A 23656-nucleotide genomic window follows, 5' to 3' on the forward strand; every position below is an offset into this window, starting at 1 on the left:
ATCTGTACCCCCATAATATGCTGAAATAAAAAAAAAAAGAATTCAAAAAAAAAAGAAAAAAGTAAATGTTGGGGACATAATGTAGCTCCCTGCCTTAAAATACTCTATTTTCTGAAGTTATGCTAGCAGTTGGTATGCTAAACTGACCAAAAGATGTTTTAGAAAACAGAAAATGCTTTATTCAGAAGTAAAATCAAGATGCCTTGGATAATAGTTGGGAATTTTGCCAGGTGCCTTGCTTGAGATCCTTGGGAAAATCTTTCATGGTGATTCAAAAACTGAAATAGCTTTTTCACGGACAGGTGTTGTTTGCTTATTTATTTTTTACTAACATAATCATTTCTGCAAAAACAGAAATGAACTTGGGCACAAGTTGTGCCTTTTTTGTTTTATTTTTATTGAAATACTTCAATAAAGTAAAACTTTAAATTAAATACTTTGATATTTTAAAATTTATTTAAGTATTTCAGACCCACTGAAAAATTCAGGAAATGGAACATCAAACATGCCTGCATCCAAGACTCAACATAAGGAATAAAATGCAGGAGAGAGAATTGAAGCCCCTTGAGACCTGCACCTTGATTTTCCTCCTCCCTCCACAGGGTGGCCGCTGCCCGAGTGTGGAGATCACCATTCCCAAGCATGCCTTTGGCCTTCACTGTGCGTGCGCGCCGTGTACCCACGCACAACGTGTAGGCCTTTACATTCTTCATGGTTAGGGAAAAAAAGATCAAAAGAAGAATAATCTTTTGTGACACTTGAAAACTATATGAAATTTAGATTTTGGGGTCTATAAATAAAATTTTATTGGAACACAGTGTAGAGGCCTATTGTCTCTGGCTGCTTTTTCACAGCACGGTGGGTTTGAGCAGTTGCCACTGGAACTGTGCAGCTCAGGAAGCCTAAAGTATTTACCATCTGACTCTTTACAAAACACGTGCCGGCCGCTTGTCTGGCATATGCACACACACTCCACCGGATCAGTAACCTGGCTGGAGAAAGAGTAGTACGCAGGTGCGTGTGCCTTGGCCAGGAGGAGCCTAAAGTGGACAAAGGACTTTTTTTTAAACCTAGGAATTCTCCTGTCCTTTTCTTTCTTCTCGGGAGATCAGCCATCATTGACCTTTCCCTCCCAACCTCCACCCCCCAAATGATTATATCTTATTCCTCTGCTTTTAAGCTTCTTTTCCTCTTGCTCGCACTTTTCCCACCCTCGTGTCTATGAAACCAGCAAATTCCATTTGTCCTGTGACAGAAGAGCAGCTCCAAGGGTAGTCACCTCCCCACTCCTGAAAGTGCTCAGCTTAGCAGTGTGCTGCGCCTGTGTCTCTGGTGAGGCACGGCGTGCTCCCTCGCCCTTTCCTTGTCTTCTGTCTCCTGGGGTTCCGGCTTATCGCACACGGGAAGACTGCGTCCACACTGGCTACAGACAGGCAGGCGAAGGCCAGCAAAGAGTAATTGAATTAAACAAATGATCTTTTAAACTGTAAAGGGATCCAACCTGAGCAACATAGTGAGACCTCGTCTCTACAAAAAATAGAAAAATCAGCCTGGCGTGACAGTGAGCATCTGTAGTCCCAGCTGCTCAGGAGGCTGAGGCAGGAGGATCACTTGAGCCCAGGAGTTCCAGGTTGCAGTGAGCTATGATGAAGCCACTGCACTGTAGCCTGGGTGGCAGAGCCAGGCCCTATCTGAAAATAAATAAATAAAAAAATAAAGGGTTGATGAAGATATTTCAGTTTCTTCTGTAAACAAACAATAAACTTCCTCTTCCTTGTTTCTTTACTGATGGCTCTTCCCCTTTCCCAAGACGGGATTATGCAGAATTATTTCCTCTTCCAAGAGTAGCTGAAGAATGCATAATGCTATGGTGAGTTTCAAGGGCTCTGAAGCCAAGTAGTCCAGCTGTCAGCTCCAAGACCTTGGGGTTCTGTTAGCAAAGGGGGGAACGGCTATCGCAGGGACTGTCTGCAGTGTCAGCCAAAGAAGATAGAATGTGAAGATTAGTAATACAATAATACTCACTCTTCAACCTCAAAGTGCTTTTAAGTGAGTAACTGAAATAAAATAATACACCATAGAAAATGATGAATACTACAAAATCAAGGCAGAGAATGGTAATGTTTATAAAAGAGATGCAGAGAAGATATTGGATTGGAAAGGAGGGAGGCGATCTGAAGAGCTTCTTGAAGGAGATGGCAGGGAAAATCAAGGACTTGGATCAATGGAATATAGAGCAAGAATATTCCAGGCCACCGGGACAGCATGAGCAAAGGCACTGAGAGATCTGTCAGGTTGTATAGTGGGAGCAGGGACCAGAGACCAGAGAATGGTTCAGTTTGAACCATGTACAAAGGAAACTAGAGGGAGAGAAGAGAATAGATGGGATTGAGGCCTGGTTAGGCAAGGCCTTGAATGTCAGGCAGAGGAATTTGGCAGCTGTGACAGTCTCTGTGCTCCTACCAGTAAGGTGTATGACATAGAGCCTTTGAGCCGAGCCCTGTTCTCAGTTCTGGAGGACCGCCGTACCTCAGGGCCTTGACTCCTATCTTGGTCCAGTGTCACTCCATGCAGATTTGCTATCTCAGTACAGAAGATGTGAAAGACGCTGCAATGTGCTGTTTTACAAGACAGCTCAGGAAGAGGCGCTCTGAGAAGCACTGTGCCATGGCTTCGTCACTCTTCTCTCACTCGCAAATCAAGGGAAATATTCCTGACTGTGGTGGAATACGCTCTCTTTTGTCTTCCTTTTTCCTGCGCAGCTCTGGTGGAGGAAAGAGGCTAAAGTGGAGATTTTCACATTTGAAGTGGGTGGAGGGGGGAGGAGAGAAAAAATGATTTTCTAAGCTATTCCCTTGGCCTGGTAGGGATGTCCACGAATGAGTGTCTCAGATGCTTCTACACTGGCCTTCTGTGGGCCCGCTTACTTCTGGCAGGTATTATAAAGTGCTTTCATTGATAAAGTTGGTTCACAGAATAAAAAGTTATTTAATGTTTTTATAATAAAGTATGCCCCGAGTTGTTTTCCTCAATACTGAATTGTCGAGGAGATTGGTCAGCGTAAGTAGGGGTCAGAATGCCCCTTGGTGTTGACGCGAAGGAACAGGGATTCTCCAAGGTGCGAAGCCCGAGTTCCCGCCTCAGAGTCACGCTGGGGCCTCCCCAAATGTGCAGATCCCCGTCCCAGACTGCGGGTAGCAAGCTCTGGGCACGAAGCCTGGGAATTTGCATTTTAACATACACCTGGAGTGAAAGGTGATTCTTCTTTTTAAAAGAATTATCTATTGTGGTAAAATACATGTAACATAAAATTTGCCGTTTTAACCGTGTTTACTGCACAGTTCAGTGGCATTAAGCCCATTCGCACTGTCGTGCAGCCGCCACCTCTGCCACCGCGGACCGTTTCCATCTCCCAGACCGAGGCTGGCCAAACAGCAACTTGCGCCCCAGTGCCCGGCAGCAGCCTCTCTGCCTTCTGTCTCTGAGAATTAGGCTACTCTGGGTACCTCATCAGTGTCACACAGGACTGTGTTTATCTTTTCGTGACTGGCTTATCGCACTTAGCATAATGTTTTCAAGCTTCATTCATGTTTTAGCACGTCTCAGAATTTCCTTCTTTTTTAAGGCTGAATAATATTTCATCGTATGTATATAGCGCATTTTGTTTATGCGTTCGCCGTCGATGCACACTTGGGTTGTCTCCACCTTTTGGCTGTCATGAGTAATGCTGCAATGAATGTTTCTGTACAAATATCTCTTCTAAGAGTCTGCTTTCAATTTTTTTTAAAGAGACAGGGTCTCGCTCTGTCACCCAGGCGAGAGTGCAGGGGTATCATCATAGCTCACAGCAACCTTGAATTCCTAGGCTCAGGCGATCCTCCTGCTTCATCATTCCCAGTAGCTGGGACGACGGGCATGAGCCACTGCACCTGGCCTAATTCTTTTGATACATACAGAATTGCGGGATCATATTCTACGTTTAATTTTTTGAGGAACCACCTGACCGTTTGCCATAGCGATGGCAACATTTTCCATTCCCACGAGCAGGGCATGAGGGTTCCAATTTCTCTACATCCTCACCAACGCTTGTTATTTTCTATTAATTTAAAGAAGAATAATAGCTGTCCCAATAGTATGAAGTGGTATCTCATTGTAGTTTTAATTGAGGTGATTCTTTTCTATGCCAAGTTTGGTAAGAGGGCGTTAACTCACAAAAGTTATAAAAATTACTTCACAAATGCCAGGGAACAGTCAGAGAAACACCCTGAAGTTATGCAGCCCTGCTGTGCCTTGTCAAATAGTTACTTAAAAGTAAGTGGGACACAGCGTGGTGGAAACAAGAGGAAAATAAGCAAGGATTGCGAAAGGACGCCTCCCTGTGCTTCACACCCATGCCATGGTCTGCAGTCCCGAGAACTTATGTCTGCTCAACCAGGGTAGAGCCAAGAAAAAGGAAAAAAAAGCCCATAAAATATTTCAGGGAAAAAATGACCTTTTAAGGAAAGGTCAAAGATTCTGCATTTGAAATCTGGACTGGAAATGGGAGACTCCTATTATTAAAACGAACGAGTGTAGCATCATTTTATTTATGAACAGACACTTTTCCTGAGTTGTAAAATGCTATTTTGGGAAGTGACTCGCTCTGCGATTTCCATAGTGAGTGTCTCCCAGGTGTCCGGCATACATATCAACCCGGAGAGGTCAGTGTCCCCGTAGATTTAGCTTGCACCAGACTCTTGCCGGTTCCTGAGCATCACATGCTTTTCCCCCGAGTGTCTTCACACATGGCATGTCCTCCCCTCTCGCTAGAGGACTCCACTCTAATGTCTGTGCTCTGGGGACCCTTCTCTGGCATCCCAGATAGAGCCATTCCTCACCAAGAGTCCTGTGACATCGTCTCCATGTATTTGCCACCCCTTGATTTTCTTACCGCAGATGCTGTTGCTTTTTTTAAGGCAAAATTTGTGTAACTTTTTAAAATTAATTATTTTAAAGTGTACAATTCAGTGGCATTTAGTACATTCACAATATTATATAACCATCACCTCTATCTAGTTCCAGCACACTCTCATCAGCCCCAGAGGAGACCCCTGTACCCATGTGAGGAGTCACTCCTCATCCTACCTTCCTCCAGCCCTTGGCAGCCTCTGTGCTGCTTTCTGTCTGGATGTTGCATGTAAATGGAATCATGCAGTCTGTGGCCTTCTGCGTCTGGCTTCTTTCATGTAACATGATATGCTCAAGATCCATCCGTATTGTGGCATGTCCCAGTACTTCATAACTTTTTAAAGACTGAATAATATTCTATTTTATGGACAATATCACATTTTGTATATTCATTCATCTGTTAATGGACATTTGGCTTGTTCCACTCTTTGGGATGTTGGCTTTCTATGATAACCATAACTTGGGCTCTGTGGTGTGTGTGCCTATAGTCCCAGCTGCTTGAGAGGCTGAGGCCGGAAGATCACTTGAGACTAAGAGTTGAAGGCCAGCCTGGGCGACATAGCAAGACCCCATCTCTCTAAAAAAGAAAAAAAAATAAGCACAACTAAGCTAAGTGCTGATCTCTTATTTATAATGTCATTTACCAGGTGAGGCAATGTGTCTACAGTTGCCCAGGGAAGAGGGACCCTAGAGTAGACTCCCTAATTCATAGAGTGCAAATGGGCAATTTAAGGGTAATATGAGGCTCCAAGATGTGTTTTGTTTTCTCTTCTGTGTACTGTTGTCTTGCCCAATCTTTAAAAATTGAATCAATTTCCCACGTTTAAAATTTAAGATATCACACACACACAAATCTAGATTTCTGTCTTGTTGCAAAAAAATCAAAGTTTTGTCCCTACCTGGCCTATACCCACCTGGCAACTCTCAGCTAGGGTTGAGTGTGGGCTGGCCCCCTCTGCCCTGTGTTTGGGGAAAGCCCTCTCCAGTCCACCATAGCCCCACACCTTCTTAGTGAGGCCAAAGGTCAGCAAACATCCGAGCTGCTGTTTTTTTCTGATAGTGGAGTTAAGAGGAAAGGGAAAGATGTCTTGGGCTCAGGACTCTATCAAAAGTAGAAAAAAGAAATGAAAGCGACTGCCTCCCTCATTGCCTTCTTTGCCCCTGCGGGCACTTAACAATCAACGTTCTCCAGCAGCATCTTATATGCTCTTCATGTTCCTAAATACCAGAATTTAAAGAAAAACATCTTTATTAAAATATTTTCCACATAGTGTACAATTTACCCATTTAAACTGTACAATTCAATGGATGCTAGTGTATTCACAGGCGTGTGCCGTCCTCATCACAGTGAGTTTTGGAATATTTAAACAGTTATTTTACACGGCTAATTTAGAACATTTTCATCACCTTAAAAAAAAAAACAAAAACCCTTTTGCTATTACCCCTTTCTATCCCTTGGACCTAAGCAATTTCTAATCAAATCCCAGGATTTTCGATGGCACACCAGAAGGGACTGAAAGAGGGAACAACACTAAACACGTCGGCCACGATCCCCATGCCGCTGCTGCGAGAGCGTGCGGACGTCGCCCGCTGCCTGGGACAGTGCAGCGCCCCTCCGTCATTCTCCTTGTCGCCCTCTCTTAGACACTCGTGATGCAGCCTCCTCCCTTGGTCCAGTAAATGCAGGATCTTTCTTTGGAGCGAAATAATTTGTGAGCTGTAAGCAGCGCATCACTACATCCCAAGACTCACCACACAGCTGTCTCTGACGGGCACCCAAGAGAATGAAGACAGTTGTAGCGAAAATAAATCTGTCTCCTTGATCGAAGCCCTAGCTGCTGCCGTGCCTGGCAGCATCTAGGCGCTCATCCCAGCCGGTGAGCCGCTCTGTGAATTTCAGAAATCAAATCCTTTATACTGTCTATGGCGTAGTATTTCCGGGGGAGTGTCTTAGCTTCCTCCCCTATCCTAACACTTCTTCCTACCATTAGTTCTCCTTTGAGGAAAAGGTTCAGTTTGCATTAGACATAGTAAGGACCTTCCGATTTTTGTCAATATTCTCTTTGGGTATTCAGCTGTGACACTGTGACTCCTGAAAGTGAAACTGCCCCAGCAGTATTGCCTTGCTTTAGAATCATTGAGTTTTATTTTTATTTTTTAAATTTTTTATAAATGGTGCCTTAGTTACATTGAACTTTAAGGTGCATTTGGCGTAGAAGTAAACCACACCCCCAAAGAATCATTGAATTTCAAATGAGGATGGCCTTGAGGAAGCTGGAATGTTCTCCCACAAAACCTGCTGGACTCACCCTGTAGGCAGCCTCGAGTTTCCTGTTGGTTTAAGGTTGCTATATTTAGCAAATGAAAATTATTGGTTGTTTATCTGGAATTCAGGTTTAACTGGGTATCCTGTGTTTTACCTGGCAGCACTCTCTGTCTATGCACCAGTACACCTTGTGGCTTCATGTTTGCTGGTTCTCTCAGTTGCAGGTCCTCGGATGCAGGTCCAGGAGAGCTTTTCACGTCCCCCAGTGGAGCAGGCACGGCGTTGGGGTTCCCTTTGCAAAAGACGTAGCTGCACCTCATAAACTGGCCAGGCAAAAGAGAGATTGTCTTGTTGCTGAGAAATAGAAAAAGCACAGACTGCAATGCCACACACGGTGCTGTCTGGCAGAGAGCGGCCCGAGGCCTAATTTAAGTCCTGGTTTAGTCACCCTTGACCCTGGCCAACTCACTATAATTCCTTGGAACTGCAATTTTGTTCCCCTTGTGTGTGTGTGCGTGTGTGAGACAGGGTGTTGCTCCGTGGCCCAGGCTGGAGTGCAGGGGCATCCTCACAGCTCACTGCAGCCTCAAACTCCTGGGCTCAAGCAACATTTTGTCCTTTTTACTTCCCTGAAGTGAAAGGATGAAAATAGCAGTAAGCAGCATTTGTTTAGGGCGTTGCCATTTGCTTGTCTAATTGAATTAACAATCCTAACTAAGGGGGCATCACTCCCACCCCTGCGGTCATCTCATGTAATTCTCACCTGCAATGGGTGTTATTATGCCCTTTATATAGACAAAGAACCAAGGCTCAGAAGGGTTAAAGAAAGTGCCAGAAGGTCTTTCAGCTGTAAGAAAAAGTACTGAGAATGCCCCACCCCACCCCTCCAATATGTGATTTGGTGAAATCAACTTAAAATAAACTCCAAAGCATGCCTGGAGGGGAAAAGAGCTCATCGAAGTGAATGGAAAGGACTGTTCCTTTCTTTTGTCCACATATCTAGTGTCTTCTATTTCTCCTCTCTCTGGGTCCCCTGACCCCCACCTGGCCCCCACTGCAGCCTCCAGTGCCTGACGCATAGTGCTTACTGCGCGACCGTTGGGTGGATAGTGTTTGGAGCCGTAAGGGAGGTGAGGTGCTCGGGGCGTCTGTGTCTCCCTTCGCGTTAACCCCGCGCAGTTCCTCCTGGAGCACTGCCTGTGGCCCCTAGGCCCTCCCACCTCAGCAGTGAGGGTTCCCCAGACGCACCCGAGTGTCCCAAATGCCGGCCTCTGAGTCTGTTCTAACCGTTCTTCCCCTTGCCCCTGCTTGTCCCCAGACTCCCAAACCCTCTTCCTCCTCAGCCTGTGTCCAAGTCCTGTCTCCTCACAAGGCCCTTTCCAAGCCCTCCTCCCTCAGATCAGTCCGGGTCGCATGTTTGCGTGTGTAGGTTGGTGGCTGATGTCAGAGCAGGAAGTTTCCTTCGGTGATGGCCAGTGCAGCCCCCTCAGTTTATAGGTGAAGACACGAAGGCCCAAGGACGTCATGTGATAGGTCCAGGGTCGCAGCGTTTCTGAAGTATTTGCCCACTTCCTGCACACGGCTGCTCTGAATCCCTCTGTCCACCCGTCACGCTGCCGTCCTGGAGTTGCCCCCTGCATGTGTGCACACGCTGTCTTCTGTAGGGAACCCCGAAAACAGCCGTAATAAAAGTTGGCAATGGAGAGAGGGTTGCCGGTGGGTTGCTTGGTCTGCCTCGGTGTGACTCTTGTTTCCAAGGGCCACCTTCCCCTTGGACAGCTCTGGCCAGCTACCGTCACCGCCACCTGCCTGCTCTCAGGAGTATCGCTCCCCCCTTAAAACTGGACGTGGCACCAACCTGAGTGTAGGACCCTTGAGGGTGGAACAAATGCGGCGGGTGGTGTGCAAGTGGGTACTCCGGTTGACAAGCCAAGGCCTTTCCATCTTTGCTTGTAATTGGGCCTCCGCTCCCTGCCATGAACCCCTGTCATCCAGGAGCACCTCCGACACGCCTGCTGTCCCGAAGTCTGACGCCACGCCTGGGAGAGAGCCCCACATCACAGGAGGTTCTGTCCTGGTGGTCAAAGGCTCACCTTCCGGATTCTCTTTCTGATTTGAGGAGCCCTTCTTTTCAGGGTGCTTAACATTCAGAATTACCATATTCTTTAGAGAAGACGCCTTCTTCACCCCAAACCTCAGCAGGTGAACTTACCAGAATACGGCGCAGCTGCTCCCGCATTTGGCACCCTCTGGGGAGGAGGGCGAGGGCGGCTGGGGGCGTTTTATGTCTTCTCTCTCACTTGGGAAAAGTGTGCCCTCTCTTCTCTTTCTGTTTTTTTGTTTGTTTGTTTTTGTTTTTTGCTTTTTTTTTGAGACTGGGTCTTCCTCTGTCACCCTGGGTATAGTGCAGTGGTGTCATCATAGCTCACAGCAACCTCAGACTCCTGGGCTCGAACAATCCTCCTGTTTCAACCTCCTGAGTAGCTGGGGCTACAGGTACATGCCACCACACCTGGCTAATTCTTCCATTTTTTGTAGAGATGGGGTCTCCCTCTATTTTTTGTAGAAACACAGTCACTCTTGCTCAGGCTGGTCGCAAACTCCTGGCCTCAATCGATCCTCCTGTCTTGGCCTCCCAAAGTGCTTGGATTACAGGCGTGAGCCACCATGCTGGGTCCCCTCTCTTTTTTCTTGTGTATTTCTGCTCCATGGCATTTAGCATAGTGCAGGGAATTTAGTGAACACTTGTACTGAGTGGCTCTGACACATCAAGTGTATTTGGGGGAAGGAGCTTGGTATGGGGAGAAGAGTCTTTTTGGCTGGTGTGGGAAGAGATAAAGAATGCCATCCTGCTCTTTGCCTTCCAGACTACCAAGGAATACCTGCCCTGCTCTGCTCCCCAGAACGTATTCAGTCATTCACTCATTCAACAAATATTTCTGGAGTGCCTATTTGCCAGGCGTTATGTTAGGTGCTGGGCATCAGCAGTGAGTAACAGACTGTGTCTGCCCTATGGATCTGTGTTGTGTGTTTTGTGAGGGGTGACCTATCATGGCTGCATTACTAATAGCAGGGGCATGGTTAATAAACCATGCTTGATCATGTGCTGAGACACCTCTGTCTTGTGGAGATGTCTGGATGTGCTTTGATTTTGTTGTGAAGTGTGGATGCTCAGACAGGTTTTGCCCGGAGAAGCCCTACCACTGTAGTTACTCTGGTTAACCAAGGCTGCCAGTACGAGGCAAGGTAATAATAGGCAGCTGTAATGTATGTACTTTTTCTTTACACAAGACCTTTAAAAGTCAGTTTATTAGAGCCTAATGAAACAATTAGGAATATTTATGGGGTGATTTCATTGCTTTCTTACCTCTACAATAAAAGTCATAGTTCTTGATGATTGTAAACATGTTCTGGCGCTCTGAAATAAAAAGGATGCATAAGCAATTAGTCTCAAAGGAACTTGATCTTATTTTCCCCCTTTTTTTCCCATTGGCACACGAATTCCATTCCATATCAGTTCTCCCCCCCCCTGCACAGCAAAGTTTTAAAACAAACAGCAGCAACTCTGTTTTCCTAGTTTAACTAACATGGAAACACCTAATCCTCTTAGTTTTCTTGAATTTGCAAACAAGGATTTGTTGGGATAAAATCTTTAAGTAGTTCAGTCACATGAACTAGGTATTCATTTAATGACCCCAAGTAAAATCTGTTAGGAAAGCAAAGCAATGAATTAATAATGTCCCCCAGTCATTTTTTCTGCCTTAGTTTTCAACCACAAGTTGTGCGACTTTAGTGGAAGCCGTGGGTGAGGTCAATTCACACCCATAAGTAGGAACAGTCACTGCACATCGTTCGCTAACGTTCCATCCAGTTTTCTGATCTTTCCATTTTGAGCACGTGAGAAAAAAACCATGGTCTTCAGCTCGCTGTCCAATACAAGAGCCACTCGTCACTTGTGGCTACTAAAATGTGGCTAGTATGACTGAACTGAATTTTTTATTGTAATTAATTTAAATTTAAAAAGTGGAACAATGTAATTTTTTTTGTTAAACACAACTTTATTGGGAAACTTGTAAGTACATTTGGAGCAGTGCGCTTGTGTGTTGTGTGCATGAAATCTACTTTTTCAACAGTAAATTTTATGTGATACACACCAACTATTTAGCCTCCAAATTGAGATGTGCTGTAAGTGTGAAATACGCACCAGATTGTGCAGAATTAGTAAAAAGAGAAGAATGTGAAATATCTCATTAATAATTGAATAATTTTTCATATTGATCACATGTTGAAATGATAATGTTTTGGATATGTTGGGTTAAATAAAATATATTGTTAAAATTGTCACCTTTTAAAAATACTTTTAAAATGTGACTTCTAGAAAATTTAAAATCATACAAGTGTCTCCCATTGCATTTCTAATGGACAGCACTGGTCTTTTGGATTGGAATGGAAGGTTCCATGTCATGGCTCACAAGTTTTCACCAGTTTACCTTGTGACAACATCATGATGAGCTCAGTTTAAAACATGAACAGAAATGGAAGTGTCGATGGTAGATTTGCATTTTAAACAAATTCTATATCGTAACAAATCAAAAAATATATGTAATAATTTTGATTGATTTTAATATTTGATACCTTTAAAAAATTATTATTTATTTATTTACTCTTTTTTTTTTTGAGACAGAGTCTCACTGTGTTGCCCGGGCTAGAGTGAGCGCCGTGGCATCAGCCTTGCTCACAGCAACCTCAAACTCCTGGGCTCAAGCGATCCTCCTGCCTCAGCCTCCTGAGTAGCTGGGACTACAGGCACGCCCCACCATGCCTGGCTAATTTTTTCTATTTTTAGTAAAGACAGGGTCTCACTCTTGCTCAGGCTGGTCTGGGTCTCGATCTAGATGCTCAAGCGATCCTCCCGCCTCAGCCTCCCAGAGTGCTAAGATTACAGGCGGGAGCCACCACATCCAGCCCTTTAATACTTTTTTAAGTCAAAATTACATCACATATTTAATTCTCCTCATCAGAAGGAAATCTTACAATCTAAACTTTGAATTTTAAATACTTCAGCTAATTAAGAGAGTCATTCACAGTATGGCTGAATGAATCAAATCATAAATAAATTTATAAAGTGTTTAATATTTTATACTATAAGCACCATGGTAATTGTGTTTAAAAGCTCAGGTTTTTGAGTCACGCACACAGGGCTTGAATTCCAAATCTGCCATTTCCTAGTTGTGTGATCTTGGACAAATATTTTAAAGTTGCTAAACCTTGGTTTCCCCATCTGTGAAATGGGACAATGATGGTCCTTACCGTATAGCATTGGTGTGAGGATTAAAAGGTATCACCCATGTAAAATGCCTGGCACAGGGAAAGCACTCAGCTGTTGATAATTGTTGATTCTGTAGTTTTTATTGTTGGTATTATTATTATTGTTGTTGGCATTATAAAATATCCAGCATTGTCCTCAAAGACCCTCTCTGCCATTTCCTCTTGTCTCTGGAAGGGTTGTCAGAGCTGTCATTCATTTGCAAATGGTATTTACTATTAAAATTACTTGCTCTCCTTGCTGCTAATCCTGATGATCTGACTTGACCTTGGTTTTCTTTTGTTTTTTTGTTTTGTTTTGTTTTTGAGACAGGTTCTTGCTCTATTGCCTGGGCTAGAGTGCCATGGTGTCAGCCTAGCTCACAGCAACCTCAAACCCCTGGGCTCAAGCAATCCTCCTGCCTCAGCCTCCGAGGTAGCAGGGGCTACAGGCATGCGCCACTATGCCCAGCTAATTTTTTATTTTTTCTAGAGATGAGATCTCGCTATTGCCCAGGCTGGTCTCAAGCTGGCCTCAAGTGATCCTCCCACCTCGGCCTCCCAAAGTGCTAGGATTACAGGCCTGAGCCACCTCACCCGCCTTGACCTTGCTTTTGTCTCCTTTTCTTCCTTCTTATTCTTCGCCGCATTCTGCAATTAGCCTTTTAACCCTGAAGTTTCTCTTTTCTTAGTCTTTTCTGTACTTAGCACAGTCCATATGTCTACTAGTTGTATTTGTGTGTATTGAGCACTTGCTACATGCCAGGCTCTCTGAGAGGTGCTAGGAATGCGAAGATGAGTCCCAGGGCCTGCCTTCCGGTGCTCACTCACTAGCACGGGGCCGTGTGTAGGGCAGTTAAAGGCCCAGGTGCGCGGACGGAAGGCGGGAGAGAGCGCCGCGCGGAGGAGGGAGGCCGGCGGGGGAAGAAGCGAGGCCGCTGGGCGGGGGAGTCTGAGGCCCCGCTCGCCGAGGAGCGCGGTCGGGCTCTGCCGTGGCATCAGGAGAGAGCGCGGCCGCAGGTTCTCCTCTCTGCTGCTGCTTCTCCCCCTTGCAGGGCCGATGCCGCACGCCAGCCCGAGAGCTCCCTTCAGCCCGCACACTCGGGACGCCCGCCAGGTAATCCCCGGGCGCCGCTGTCTGCTGAAGAAGAGACCCTTTAGTCTGACCTCCCCCCACATTCCCGTCCTCTCTCTCTCACAAGCAGATGGTGCCAACCTGGAAGAAGTCTTCCTCCAGGAAGCCAAGCAGACCACCCCTCCATGATGCTTTCTCATCCCGCATCTTCCCAAGTGTCCCCTGCAAAGCTTAACACTCTCCAACGGCCTCTCCTTTGATTTTGAATAAAACCCACACTCTTCACCATGGCTCACGAGGTCCCTTATCACTCCTGGTGACCCCTGGCCACCCCCCAGCCTCAGAGCTCCCACCTCTGCCTCCATCACCGGATTCCAGCTCCCATCTCCTGCTTCCAGAATTAGAATCAAAACAAAATGAACAAACAGAATTGTTCCTGACACAGGGCATTTGCACCTGTTTGTGCTGGGCTCCCCTGCCCCGTCTCTGCGAGGCTCCTGTCTCCTCATTCAGTTCTCAGCACGCGCACGTCAGTGGCCTTCTCTGGCTAAGCCTCGGTAGCCTGCATCCTGTTCCCCTGCTTTGTTAACCTCGCGGCACTTACCTCTGTCTGAAATCGCTTTATTCATCTGTTTACTTCCGCTTGGCCCGTCCTTCCCCGTTCATGGGTCGGCTGTGGCAGGGGGCGCTGCTCAGGATGGGAGGCAGAGCCCAGCTGAGCAACATGTGAAACCATGCTAAGCAAATGTGTTCTGAAACCAGAGCATTTTGGGCAAATCTTGGGAATGACAAATATTAATAACAATCTAGCCCTCCGTAACAGCATTTGCATGGTGCCCCGGTGCCCAATATGCAAGAACGGTTGATGGCCATCTTTGCGTGTTGCTTTGCTTGTTTTAGTGCCTCAATTGTGGCCACAATCGTAAATCTCCATTTTCTTCCCAAGTCAGACAAAAATTTCTTCTTCTCTGCAGGGAAGAGGACAACTGATGAATCTCCCAGGGCACGTTCTCCATCTCGGAGCTCACTCTACTCTGAGGGTGATTATTACAAAAGGCTTAGCGATGCATTACTGTCAAGTAATATATTTTAGGAGGGAAAAAAAGTGATTTAATTTGATGTGAGAAAGGCAAAATTAAGTTATAACATAATCCATTTTTCATATTTGTTAGGAGCTCAGGATGTAGAACATGAGTCCCAAAATGTAACAAAAAATAGCAGCTGCCTCTTTCGAGCTCCTACTGGTTTACCTGACCTCCAGCAGCCTCATGTGGCCGGTATTATCATCTCAATTTTATAGTTGAGGTAGATTCAGAGTCCCTAAAGTCATCAGCAAGAAAGAGAGGGATTCAGCATTCAAACTCACATCTGTCTGAAGCCAAGGGCCAGATGCTTGCTGCCTGCATAGACGCCCTGGGATGAGGACAGCTGGAGTCGCATTGGAAGCCTGGGACCACAGAGCTGGCCAACCACGAGGACAAGCCTGAGCACCGTCAGGGAGCCACGGCGGGGAAGGGTGGGGGGTGGAAAGGGACAAGCTAGGGCAGCTGGCACTGCCCATGCACACTGGTGCGCGCAGCCCACAGGCCATGGACTGGGTGGGCACCAAAATTTCAAGGCCCTTCTCCCTGAAGGTTCTAGACCTACGGTCACTATGCTCATGGTCATCGGCCTCTCCTGCGGCAACCCTCCCAATTATCTAACCTTATATTGCGCCTGAGATCCTGCTCTGACTTCATGTCAGGGTTCTGAGGGATTCTTGGAACCAGAAGAGGAGAGTTCAGATTCTAAATGAGGAAAGTAAACTGATTTGTTGTTGGGTTTTATTATCTTTTACAACAAAGAGAAGGTACTAGAAACTTGGAGGAGGAAAATGAGAAAGTGGAAAGGATTTAAGCATACAGGTAAGTCATGTGGATTCTAAGATTTAAAAAAAAACGTCTAAGGAAACAAATGTAGAAAATATCTATGAAGTGAAATCATTTGACTTTGCTAGCTAAACCAGGTTTGGTCAGAGATTTCCTGTTGGTGAGAGGCCTGGGATATTTGGCATGCTGGAGTTTAGACTGAATTAGGATTTTTGAATATTCTAAAAGCATTTCTGGGTCCAAAAACAATGTATTAGGTTTTGCATAAGATTTTCTGTATGGTACCAGCTTTGCGTTCCTGTTGGTTGGTAATTACCCCAAGACTCACTTTCCCAACATAGGAACTGCACCATCTCGCTGGGAAGAGGGCGGCCAAGAAAGACCCTCAGGGAAAAATGCTTCGGTGGCTTTCCCTGGAGCTTCTTGGGAATAGTAGGGATTGACCCACCTCCATAAAATGGGTGAATTTTCTTCGGGGCATCTCCCTAAATTGGATAATCTAGTCCCCCCTTAAGTCAGATCTTATTTTTTTGTAATTTTAATAATGTTAGAATAATTACTTTAAATTATAAGGTACCTAGAGAATCCGAACTAGTAGGTGTCATCTCATTTAGATTTTTTGTTCATTGATTTTCGCTGTTGTGGTCTGCGCGGCTGCTGCTCATGATGCGAAGCACGGCGTGTGCCTTCCCCGTCCTCCGCACGTCTTCCGCTCGTCGCCGTTTGTAGATGGAGGAGCTGAGGCACAGAGAAGTTACATCTCTTGTCCTCTTGAGATGTAACTTTCTAGTAACTCTAGAAATAAAGGCGAAAGAGAAAATGGTAGAAAATGTCCGAACAGATAAGTTTTCCGCTGTAAGAGCAATGCAGTTTAAGGAGGCTCTGTCTGACTCAGGTGCAGATGTGGAGATGAATGAAAGTAGAAGACACGCAGAGGAAAGCCGTTTATTCTACAAACATCTATTGAGTGTCACAGAGAAAAAAACTCAGTACATGTTTTGTCAAAAGACTAAATTGCAACAAATTTAGTTTAAAGATCTGAATTGGCTTTATTTGCGATTCTAGAATTGAACACTTTATTCCAATAAATACAATAAGTGTACCAGTGAGCTGAGCAGAAGAGCTTGGCCTTACAGACAGAGGAGGGCTGAAGAATGCAGAAGCAAAGGACAAAGAGTACTAGTTGTTCATAGACACTTTTCTTATAAAGTGGGACAGGGAGCCAGAACAACAACAAAAAGCTGATTAGTTAACATCAGCTTACTTCAGGCCACCTTATTTGTGTAAGAATTAAAGCAGAGAAAACTTCATTATCACTCTGATTAAAGATTTTAAACTAGCCTGTTTGGGAAATTGCCTGTTTTTGAAGGTCAGATAACCACTTAGTTTGGGTTTGGGACTTTAGCATGGGTGACTCCATTTTGATTTTTAGTCTGGTATTTTGGGGCCTAGTATAGGACTTTAGTCCAAAACAATGGCCTCCTATAATTTTTTTTTTTTTTTAAGAGATAGCATCTCACTGTGTTGCCCAGCCTGGCCTCCAACTCCTGGGCTCACGTGATCCTCCCACCTCAGCCTCCTGAGTAGCTGGGACTACAGGTGCCTGCTGGCACACCCGGCTTCCTAAAATTTTTATTTGACAGTTCGTTGGATTCTTTTTTTTTTTTTTTTGAGACAGAGTCTTGCTCTGTTGCCCGGGCTAGAGTGCCATGGCGTCAGCCTAGCTCACAGCAACCTCAAACTCCTGGGCTCAAGCGAGCCTCCTGCCTCAGCCTCCAGAGTACCTGGGACTACAGGCGTGCACTGCCACACCCAGCTAATTTTTTTTCTATTTTTAGTTGCCCATCTAATTAATTTTTATTTTTAGTAGAGACAGGGTCTCGCTCTTGCTCAGGCTGGTCTCAAACTCCTGATCTCAAAGGATCCTACTGCCTCGGCCTCCCAGAGTGCTGGTATTACAGGCGTGAGCCACCACACCCAGCCTGTTGGATTCTTTACCAGGCAGTAACACAAAGGTACTGGATCTACCTAATCATGAGATTTGTGCTTAAGTAGGAGAAACCTCGGGGCTTTTGGTTTCTTGTTTGGCTGCATTCCAGTTTCTTTGTGACCATAAACTTATTGCAGACATTTTTTTTTTTAAAGTGTGAAACACAGTAAGGGAAGATCAGCTAAGGGAAGACAGGATTTTTTAAAAAATTGGGATATGAGAAGAGAGAATAAATAGTAGAAGGGAACATCTTTATCTTTTCACAGAACCTAACCAGGCACACCCAGCAGGCAGTCTGCACTTGTTTGGACTGTCACTGAGCCATTTTCCAGAGCTGTCTTCGTGTAACTATGAACTCCCTGATCTTTCTGAGGCTATCTGTGAGGTGTTCAGTCTGTAAACAAGCTGTTGTTGAGGACCCGTGACAACACGAGCGGGAGTCCCCGTGGCCTGGGTCAGAGTTGGTCACCAGCATGCAGAGAGCTGGAGCGTGGGCACAGGCGTTGGTGGGCTGGTTTAGCCTCTTTCCCAGAACTGAAGCTGGTCCCAGTTCATCCCGTGGCCCAGCACTCCAGGAAGGCTATTTTAGGAAGCAGACCTACCAGGAACTAAGAGCGTAGTCATGTGTTCGGGAGTGACTCACTCAGGGTTTCCTCCTCAGCACGTGACCCTCAGGCCACCGAAGGCTTGGGGTGGGCTGAAAGTTAATGATTCGTTGCTGCCGGGGGCACTTTATTTGAGCGCCTCCCTTTTTTCTCCTGGCTTGAGTCACAGGTAGCATTCAGGGTGGACTTTGGAGCCAGCCTGTCTGAATCTAATCTCCCAGCTTCACCCCAGCTCTGTGTCCCCGGGAAAGTTATTCAGTGTCACCATTTCCTTCATCTACAAAATGGGCATTATCATAATAACACTTCATAAGATTTTCGTGAGTGTTATATGAGATAACACAGGCAAAGCTTTCATAACAGTACCTGCCACAAGGTAATCTCAGTGTCGAGAGAAAGAAACAAGCGCCAATTCCTAAGTTCAAAGACAGAAATGATTTCTCATTGTGACATGCTGCGTTACGTTTGGTACTTTGTGAAATGCTTTCATATATGTTATCCAAGGTGATCAGAGGCGATGTAGTGGTTAGAAAGTTTCACCTTTATAAGAAATGGCCGATGAGAGTGTGATCTGAGAAAGACGAGGGCAAGCAGTCCGGCCTCCACGCTCCAGGAACGCATCCCATGGCCGGGGGCGCCGCCCGGGAGGGGTGAGGAAAGATGCCTCTGAGCAAGCTATGTGGGCTCAGCGCAGAGAGCCTCTCCCCCTCCCGGAGCCAGGCCTCAGGAGCTTGGTGTGTGTGTGAGAAAAAGTATAGAGAAAACCGTGAAGGAACCAGATGTTTCTGTTCAAGGGAGAAAAATTCCAATGACCAACTGTCACTGTGCTCTTGACAGAGTGCTTCATTTGTCCGTTCCTAAAACCAGGACAGTCCTGAGCAGACTGGCACGGGTTGGTCACCCTGGCACACAGCAGCCCTTATGAAAGTGGCCTGAGGGTGATTAAGGACAAAGCCATCAAAGATTCAAATTTTAAGGCTGGATAACTTGGTGAGACTCCTTTATAGATAGCTACCCACTGGTATTTCCTTCCAGGCAGCTGTGTTAATAACATTCCCTTTGTGCACGTTAGTGTTTGTGGAACGTTTCTGCGGGGCCAGCATCCCTCCCTCCAGGTCAGGGTTTCAGCCTCAGCACAGGTGCTATTCCGGATTGCTGTGGCGGGGTTGTCCTGGCCACTGATGCATGTTTAGTGGCACTCTGGCCTCTACTTACCAGATGCTAGTAGCGCTCACCGCCGAAAATGTCTCCAGGCATTGCCAGATAACTTCTTGGGGTCCCAGATGGCTCCCAGTTGAAAACCATTCCTCTGAGGTCCATAGCAGCTTCCATGTGTTAGGAAAATGACCAAGTAATGATCTTTGTAACCTATCTGACTTTCTCTTAATTTTGTGTTCTTTTCCTCCAATGTTGCCACTTGCAGTACTTTAATAGCTGCTTTGCCTTTTAGTCCTTCCGTCCTCTCATCTTTGACCTTGTGATTACTTACGAAATTCTAAAATGTACCTATGTTATAGCAAGTGTCACAGCGGCTGGTCCCGAGGACAAACCGAGCGGCACACAAAGAGTCCGAGAGTCAAAGTTTATTCGTCGATGGGCTCAGAGGGGTCTCGCCACCAAATTCTGAGCCCTGTCTACCCGATTTTTCCCACTTTTATTAAGTTGGGGTGGTCCGAGGGGTGGGGTCTCAGATGGCTAAGGTAATAGATCAGTTGATGGGCCAGGTAATAGGTTAGTATTCTGCTGATGCGGGTCTTCCGTGAGGGGTGGGGGTCTCAGGTGGCGGATGTGCCAAGTACTAGATGGGGGTTTTCCTTATCACCTACAGAACACAAGTTTGTCTGCCTGGAAAAAGTCATTCCGTTGAGTTATTTTTAGAATCTGGAAATTCTTTCTTCCCTTAACTTCTCAATTTGTCTCAGTTGGGTGTCCCCTGAGGTTCCCTGGAATCAAGCAAATAAAAGTCTTCATTTCTTAGAAAAAACATAATTAAACTTGATCTTCTTACTAGAAAGCATGTTTCCTGTCATGGTGCTAGCTTTGCCCAGGCCATTTCAGAAATAATGAAATTATATTCTATGTAAAAACTTTAGGAGAGGTTTCTTATACTCTTGGAGAACATTTTAAATCTCAAATCTCATAACCCACACCTGCAAAGAGGCTGCAGAACTGAAGAATCTAGATTTTCCTACCTTGTGCAGTCAGCCCCATTCTTTCTCATTATTTAAATGAAAAATATTCTAAACACTGTTTTTCAGTTGCTATGCTGGCTTTGGGGAAAAGATCATCTGATCCACCTTTTAGCCTTTATCAGATGAAAATTTAAATCAAAAATGGCTAATACAATTGTATAAAGTTTTGCAGAAATGGAAATTCCAATCTTTCTTAGTAAACTGTTCTGATTTTTAATTACCCTCAACATCAAAATTTCTCCCTTTTCTTAACTACTGAAGACAATTTCTCTTTATATTATTTACTTTACTAGAACCAATTTTAATCTAATTATAAAAATAACATAGGCCACTGGAGAAACACAGAAGAACACAAAGGAGAAAATACAAATCACCTGCATTCCCACTGGCCAGAGAGAACTGTTGTGGGAACTGTACGTCTCTTAAAAATGCATGTGATAGGCCGGGCGGGGTGGCTCACGCCTGTAATCCCAGCTCTCTGGGAGGCCGAGGCGGGCGGATTGCTTGAGCTCAGGAGTTCGAGACCAGCCTGAGCAAGAGCGAGACCCCGTCTCTACTAAAAATACAAAGAAATTAATCGGACAACTAAAAATATATAGAAAAAATTAGCCGGGCATGGTGGCGCATGCCTGTAGTCCCAGCTACTCGGGAGGCTGAGGCAGGAGGATCGCTTGAGCCCAGGAGTTTGAGGTTGCTGTGAGCTAGGCTGACGCCACGGCATTCACTCTAGCCTGGGCAACACAGTGAGACTCTGTTTCAAAAAAAAAAAAATGCATGTGATAGATGCTTCACAGATTCTCTGGTCAGATTCCTCTTGTTCATTTCTCACTGGGGGTAGAAAACACTCTCACAATTTTGTACTGAATTTTAATGTACTGTTCTTTTAAATGAATAAACATGGAGTCTCATAGGAAAATTAAAGAATGCGTAATGATGAAGGCGTAACACTTTTTCATTATTTAGTTGTTTTATTCAAACGTGCTAGGTATGGGTACCCACTGCTCTTAGTTTCTAATCTGTCTTTCAGGAATTTCTTTATGCCAGGCAAGCAAATACACACATGGCTTCCACTGCATTCCTTCCACAAAAGGTACAATGTTAGTAGAATTGTTTCACAACCTGTTTTTCTACACTTAACAATATATTGATATCTTGGAGATCTCTCAGTAACAGTACATTGAGAGCTTCCACATTGCCTTTTTCTTTTTATAATATGGCGACATAGTTTTCATTGTATGGATGCACATAATTTATTTTACTGTTGATGGACATTTGATTTGTTTCCAGTCTTTTGCTATTACAAAAAATGCTGTAATAACTTACCCTGTACACATGTCATTTTGTAACCATAAAGTACATCTGTAGGATAAATTCCCCAAAGTCGACTTGCTAGGCTAAAGAGTGTATGTGTTAACAATTACAATAAACAAACTGAACACTGTCACAGTGCACTCCACAGGGGTGGCACCCGTGTAGTGTACGCTGGTATCAGAAACGTACGCGAGTGCCACCTGGCCCACAGCCTTGTCAACATAATCTGTTATCAGACCTGTGGATTTTTGCCAACCTGGAAGGTGAGAAACGATATTTCAGTGCAGTTTCAATTTGCATATTTCCCTAAAGTAAGTCACTTGTGTTTTCTATGTCAACTGTCTGTTCATGTCTTCTACCCGTTATTCTATTCATTTATTGATCATTTTCTCATTGGTTTGTACAAGCTTTTTTTTTTCTTTTTTCGAGACAGGGTCTTTATTGCTCGGTTGCTTGGGCTAGAGTACAGTGGTGTCATCGTAGCTCACAGCAACCTCAAACTCCTGGGCTCAAGGGATGCTTCTGCCTCAGCCTCCCAAGTAGCTGGGACTACAGGCATGGGCCACTTTAAAAAAAATTTTTTTTTTTTATAGAGAAGGGATCTCACTATGGTGTTCAGGCTGGTCTCAAACTCCTGGCCTCAAATGATCCTTCCACCTTGGCCTCCCAAAATGCTAGGATTCTGGGCATGAGCTACAGTGCCCAGACTCAAGCTTTTTATATATTACAGAAATTACCTCTATGTGATATGAATTGTTGTTATTGTCTGCTTTTTATCATTTGTCTTTATTTTTTTTTTTTTTTGAGACAGGATCTTGCTCTCTTGCCTGGTTTAGAGTGCCATGGAATCAGCCTAGCTCACAGCAACCTCAGACTCCTGGGCTCAAGCGATCCTCCTGCCTCAGCCTCCCAAGTAGCTGGCACTACAGACGTGTGCCACCACGCCCAGCTAATTCTTTCTATTTTTAGTAAAGATGGGATCTTGCTCTTGCTCAAGCTGGTCTCGAACTGCTGAGCTAAAGCAATCCTCCTGCCTTGGCCTCTCAGAGTGCTAGCATTCATCTTTTGATTTTGTTTGTGGTTTTAAAAAATGTTGTATGTAGCTGAATTTATCAACCTTTTACTACAGTGTTTGGATTCCGAGTTCTAATAGAAAGATCACATTTCAAGATTATAAAAGAATTCTCCCATGTTTTCTTCTAAAACTTTTCATGGTTTTATTTTTCACATCTAATTGTGGATTTTTTATCCCATTCCATTGCTCTTACTACTCATGTGCCAGTATTTTATTTTTATATATGGGTGTCTGTGTTTTATCATTCCATTTTTTCCTCTATTAGTTTAGAAGTCTGTTTTTTTAAAGAATATGTTTAGGACTTACCCTGTAAGTTACTTCTTTACTTATTAAAATCCAACCAGTATTATTACTTTTACGCTCCCGCAGGAGGGTTCAAAGACCTCAGGCTGCCTTTCAGTGAATTTACCTGCTTTCTGACTTACGTGCCGCTCTTGCCATACCTTGTGTTTTAATTCGATCTATATACATATTTAAAATTTATTAGATATTTGTTTATATTAAAACCCCATAAAGCATCATGATTGTTTTACACAATGTTTATTTAAATTTATCATTTTTATTGCTCTTTATTGTATCCTGCATTCTCTGACTTTCCGTCGTGGACCATTTGCCTTCTGCTTAAAAAGGACCCTTTGCAATATCCTTGAGTGGCAGTCTACTTGGGACAAACTCTCCCACTCTTTAGTTTATTTTCATTTTTAAAAAATATTTTCAATGAGAATAGAATTCTAGGTTCATAGCTGCAATTTGTTTCCCAGCACATTGATGCTATCATTCTACTGTTTTGGCTTCTGTTGTTGGTGCTAGGAAGGCAGTTGTCAGCCTGTTAGTCCTTTGAAGATAATTCCATTTTGCATAATAAGCATAGTTGTTTATAGTCTGTCTCATAGTTTCACTATGTGGCACCCCTGTGAGTTTAATTTTGTTTCCTGTATTTCTTCTGGTTCTCACTCATTTTGTCTCCATGAACCAGATTATCTTGTATTTGAAAATGTTCTTGTAGAAATAAATTGAGGTCTG

The 23656-nt window shown here is 44.6% G+C and overlaps 1 protein-coding gene and 1 pseudogene across 1 annotated transcript in view; one reads left to right on the plus strand and one right to left on the minus strand.

The window, feature by feature from the left end:
• The window catches only part of LOC105810472, a 74035-nt pseudogene extending 64583 nt beyond the window's left edge, over positions 1 to 9452 (minus strand).
• The window catches only part of RBM47 (RNA binding motif protein 47), a 177801-nt gene that overhangs the window by 24785 nt on the left and 129360 nt on the right, over positions 1 to 23656 (plus strand). The window lies entirely within an intron of this gene.

This window comes from Propithecus coquereli, unplaced genomic scaffold (genome assembly GCF_000956105.1).
Source record: "Propithecus coquereli isolate 6110/MARCELLA unplaced genomic scaffold, Pcoq_1.0 Scaffold213, whole genome shotgun sequence".
In the NCBI taxonomy this organism is placed as follows: domain Eukaryota; kingdom Metazoa; phylum Chordata; class Mammalia; order Primates; family Indriidae; genus Propithecus; species Propithecus coquereli.